Source organism: Halichoerus grypus, chromosome 14 (assembly GCF_964656455.1).
Source record: "Halichoerus grypus chromosome 14, mHalGry1.hap1.1, whole genome shotgun sequence".
Taxonomy (NCBI): domain Eukaryota; kingdom Metazoa; phylum Chordata; class Mammalia; order Carnivora; family Phocidae; genus Halichoerus; species Halichoerus grypus.
In genome coordinates, this window is record NC_135725.1 from 1,107,824 (window position 1) to 1,113,625 (window position 5,802).

The following is a 5,802-nucleotide window of genomic DNA, read 5'->3' on the forward strand; positions in this document are numbered from 1 at the left end:
GTTTGGCTCAGAGTCATGATTTCAGGGTCATAAGCTTGAGCTCTGCACTCAGTGCAGAGTCTACTTCGATTTCTCTCTCCCTCTGCATCTTCCCTGCCCCCCCTGTAAAATAAATAAGTAAATCTTTAAAAAAAAAAAAGATGTAATTTGTGACATCAATAACCTAAGGTGTGGCAAGGAAGCAGTACAAATATAAGGTTTTTGTGTGATCAAATCTAAGTTGCTATTAAAATAGACTGCTATGACTAGTTGATATTATATGTAAGCCCAGTGACAACCACAAAAAATGTCCAAACAAGATACACAAAAGAAAATGAGAAAGCAATCAAAATATCTCATTCAAAAATCAGCAGAACGCACAAAAGCAGAGAGCAAGAGAGGATAATGAGTCAAGAAAAGCTGTAAGTGGAAAAGAGAGAAAAGTCAAGGCAATAAAGCAAAGATACTCTCTCATCTAATGGTGCTGAAACAATGGTGCATTGGACATCCACATGCAAAAAAAGTTAATCTAGACATGGACTTTACACCTTTCAGAAAAAATCAACTCAAGTTGGATCACAGACCCAAATGCAAAGTGCAAAACCGCAGAAGTCTAGAGGATAACATAGGCGAAAACGTCGATGGCTTTGGGTATGGTGAGGACTTTTAGATAGAACACCAAAGACATAATCCATAAAAGAAAGAACTGATAAGCTGCACTTCATTAAAATGCAAATCTTCAGAGGGGCCCCTGGCTGCAGGAAGTGGAGGCCACCTGGGCATGGCACTCCGCACGGGGGAACATGAGTTCGGCAACAGGGGCTCCACAGGGCTTGCCCTGCAGGTGAGGAAGAAACCGTGATGGAAACTGATGCCTTTTATAAGAATGAAATATTTGATCTGGCAGAAAAGTACAAAATGGACCACAAGAGGAGAGGAATTGCTTTAATCTTAAATCATGAGAGGTTCTTCTGGCACTTAACGTTGCCAGAAAGGCGGGGCACCAGCACAGACAGAGGCAATCTTATGCGCAGGTTTTCAGACCTAGGATTTGAAGTGAAATGCTTTAATGATCTTAAAGCAGAACTACTGCTCAAAATTCATGAGGCATCAACCTCTAGCCACATAGATGCCGACTGCTTTTTATGTGTTTTCCTGAGTCATGGTGAAGGCGATCACATTTACGCATATGATGCCAAAACTGAAATTCAGACACTGACTGGCTTGTTCAAAGGAGACAAATGTCAGACCCTAGTTGGAAAACCCAAGATATGTATTATTCAGGCATGTTGAGGAGACCAGCACCATGTGCCAGTCATTCCTTTGGATATAGTGAATCATCAGACAGACAAGCTGGATGCCAACATAACTGAGGTGGATGCAGCCTCAGTGCACACCTACCTGCTGAAGCGGACTCTCTCATGTGTTACTGTGTTGCAGAAGGTTGTTATTCTCATCGGGAAACTGTGAATGGCTCATGGAACATTCAAGATTTGTCTGAGACGCTGGGAAAATTCGGCTCCTCCTTAGAGTGCACAGAACTCCTCACTCAGGTGAACAGGAAAGTTTCTCAGTGCCCAGTGGACTTTTTCAAAGACTTGAATGCAACTGGAAAGAAGCAGGTTCCCTCATTTGCCTCAATGCTAACTAAAAAACTGCATTTCTTTCCAAAATCTAAATGGTATGAACTATTTTGTTTTATGTATCTATATTCAAAACAGATTTTTCATCTTCTTATATAAGTAAATATCGCTAGGTTGAAATTTATGATATAGCAATTTAAAATGTCTTAAAGGTTTAATGAGAACTTTAAAAAATAGTTTTGGTATTAGATGTGGTAAAATGGTTTGATGTATGTGAAATGAAATCCTCAGGGAATTACCATAAATAAAAACCCACAAGGGGTGCCTGGGTGGCTCAGTCGGTTAAGTGTCTGCCTTTGGCTCAGGTCATGATCCCGGAGTCCCAGGATTGAGCCCCACGTCAGGGTCCCTGCTCAGCGGGAAGTCTGCTTCTCCCTCTGCCCCTTACCCTGCTCGTGCTCTCATGCTCTCTCTCTCTCAAATAAATAAGTAAAATCTGAAAAAAAAATCCACAAGCATTGGTAACATTGGATTTTTATAGTAAATCGCAAGGTTACTAAAAAAAAAAAAAATGCAAATCTTCTGCTCTGAAAGACAAAGGCAAGAAAATGAGAAGACAAGACATAGACTTGTAAAGAATATTGACAAAGGACATGTGTGATAACAGAATGCTGTCAAAACACACAAAGGACACTTAAAACTCAACAATGAGAAAACAACACTATTTTTAAAAAATGGCCCAAAGAAGATACTGAGATGTCAAGCAAATGAAAAGATATGTCATCAGGGAAATGCAAATTAAAACAACAAGGTATCACTATGCATCTATGAGAATGGCAAAAATCCAACACAGTGACAACCCGAAATGTTGATGAAGATGTAGAGCAACGAGAACCGTCATTCATGGATAGTGAGATTGAAAAATGATACAGCCACTTTGGAAGACAGTTTGGAGTTTCTCATGAAGCTAAATATAAAGCTCTTACCATACAATCCAGCAATTGCACCTTCTGGGTATTTACCCAAATTGGCTGAAAACATACATTCACATAAACCTGCACAAAGATAATTTTTCATAATTGGTTAAGACTTGGAAGCAACCAAGATATTCTAGTGGGTGCATTTACATATAAATTGTGGTAAATCTAGATAATGGAATGTTAATCAGCATATGTACCAACAAAAACATGAGTATTCATGCCATGAAAACACATGGAAGAAATCAATACACATTACTATGTGAAAGTAGCCAATCTAAAAAGGCTACATACTGTTTGATTCCAACTGTAAGACATTCTGTCTGCATGGGTCTGGGGGAGCAGAGATGAGTAACCGGGGCACAGGGGACTTTAAGGACAGTGAAGATACTCTATATGATACCATAACGATGGGTACATGTCTTTATGTGTTTGTCCAAACACACAGAACACACAAACATCAAGAGGAACTCTAAGGCAAATTATGGATTTGGGTGATTATGGTGTGTCAATGTGTGGCTATCAATCATAATAAACAATTCTGTGGAGAATGCTGATAATGGATGGCATAGGCTATGCATTATGTGAGGGCAAGGGATATAAGGGAAATCTCTGTACGTTCTCTCAATATTGCTGTGAACCTAAAATTCATTTTTAAAAACATACAATCTTAATTTTTAAAAGTACAAGACAAACACAAAACAAAGAGACAATAGCAACAGTCCTTCCCTATCAATAGTCATTTAAATACAGATGGATTAAACGCCCTAATCAAATGAAAGAGTGGCAAATGTGTAAACAAAAGAAAGCAAAACACAGCAAAACAACGCCCACTGTCCAAGTTCCAGAAGAGACTTACTTTAGATTTAACTCAGTAAGACTAAAATTGATCATATTTATATCAGGAATAATATTCTTTTAAGCAAAATACATCCAAAGAGAACATTATATAATGATAAAATGGTCAACGTACATAGCTATCTAAGTCTAAATATATCTACATCAAATATCAGAATGTACAAATGTAAGAAGCCAACACAGACAAACTAGAGGGAAAAGAGAGAGTAAAACAATAATAATACAGGATTTCAATACCCTACTTTGAATAATGAATAGAACATCTACAGAGAAGGTTCAAGAGGAAACAATGAGTTGAACAATACTATGGACTGGAACCTGGAAAAGATGGCGGAGGAGTAGGGGACCCTATTCCAACCAGTCCCCAGAATTGAGCTGGATATCTACCAGACCACTCTGAACACCCATGAAATCAACCTGAGATGTAAGAAGACAGATCTGGATCTCCACAAAGAGAATATTGCAGGCGGTTGGTTTCGAGGTACGAAGCAGGGCACCATGACCCCACCTGCAGATATTGGAGGATAAAGGGAAGGGGAAGGGAGCCAACCCCTCGGGATCCTACACCGCCGGTGAGCAATCGCCTCCCATGCTGGGGACCGGGCACAGACTCACAGACTGGTAGTGATGGAGAAAGGACTTCAGGGCAGCCCCCTGGACTGAAACCTGCAGCGGCGGGGCCGCACAAGCGAACTGGTGGTGGCTGGCGGTTTTAGAAGCACAAATGGCAGAGACGAGCTCCGACCTGGAGGAGAGGACTAGGAGTGCTGCTGAGGCGTGCACAACCCAGGACGCTGCAGTTTATAGCAGCACAGACAGAAACGGAGATAGTGTGGCCTGGAGAGCTCACTGAAGAACAGACTGCCATCTCTCTGTTCTGAGGCAGAGGGCTGGAAACAATCTCTTCCGCTCTGACTCTTGGAAGAGACACAGAAAGCCACCAGGGAAAGCCACCAGAGAACAAAAGCCTCAAAAAACCGCTTTTCACTGAGCCCATCCCCCGCAACAGGGGGAGGGCAACTCTGCCCAAACAGGGTTGCCTGAGTAACAGTGCGGCAGGTCCCTCCCCCAGAAGACAGGCTGCGAGAACAAGAGGCCAGCAACCCTAAGGTCCCTATAAAACAGGTGCATCTTGCTTGGGTTGTGGTCAATAATTTGGACTCTATACATTCCCTCAACCACCCCTCAACAAAATGACTATGAGAGAGAACCCCCAAAATAGGAAAGACTCAGAGATTATGACCTTATGCCACAGATTTATAAACGGATACAGATATAAACAAGACGTCAGAGAGGGAATTCACGGTAGCAATTGTGAAGAGAGTAGCTAGAATGGAGAAATCGATTAATGGCAACATAGAGTCTCTAAGGGCAGAAATGAAAGCTGAATTGGCAGAACTTTAAAATGATATCAATGAGATCCAGTCTAATCTAGGTAATCTAACAGCTAGGGTAGGTGAGGCAGAAGAATGGACTAGTGATCTAGAAGACCAATTAATAGACAAAAAGGAAAAAGTGGAGCCCAGGGAAAAACAACTCAAAGTCCATGAAAATAGAATCAGAGAGGGGCGCCTGGGTGGCTCAGTTGGTTGAGCGACTGCCTTCGGCTCAGGTCATGATCCTGGAGTCCGGGGATCGAGTCCCGCATCAGGCTCCCTGCTTGGCAGAGAGTCTGCTTCTCCCTCTGACCCTACCCCATCTCATGCTATCTGTCTCTCATTTTCTCTCTCAAATAAATAAATAAAATCTTAAAAAAAAAAAAAGAAAATAGAATGAGAGAAATAAGTGACACCATGAAATGTGCCAATGTCAGAATTACTGGGATCCCTGAGGGGGTGGAGACAGAGAGAGGACTAGAAGATATATTTCAGCAAATCATAGCTGAGAACTTCCCTAATCTGGGGAATGAAACAAACATTCGTGTCCTAGAGGCAGAGAGGACCCCTCCCAAGATCAAGGAAAACAGGCCAATGCCCCAGCATGTAATAGTAAAACTCGCAAATCTTAGAACCAAGGAAACCATCTTAAGGGCAGTTAGGGGGAAGAGATTCCTTACGTACAGAGGGAGGAACATCAGAATAACGTCAGACCTATCCACAGAGACCTGGCAAGCCAGAAAGGCCTGGCAAGACATATTCAGGGTACTAAATGAGAAGAACATGCAGCCAAGAATACTTTATCCAGCAAGGCTGTCATTTAGAATGAATGGAGAGATGCAGAGCTTCCAAGCGTGGCAGAAACTGAAAGATTATGTGACCACTAAGCCGGCCCTGCAAAAAATCTTAAGAGGGGTTCTATAAAAGGAGAAAGACCCCAAGAGTGATATAAAACAGAAATTTACAGAGACAATCTATAAAAACAAGGTCTTCACAGGCAACATGATGACAATAAATTCATATCTTTCA

At 41.6% G+C, this 5,802-nt stretch overlaps 1 pseudogene; it reads left to right on the forward strand.

The window, feature by feature from the left end:
• Positions 1–514: 514 nt before the first annotated feature.
• LOC118549375 (caspase-6 pseudogene) lies at positions 515–2,434 on the forward strand (annotated as a pseudogene).
• Positions 2,435–5,802: the final 3,368 nt, after the last annotated feature.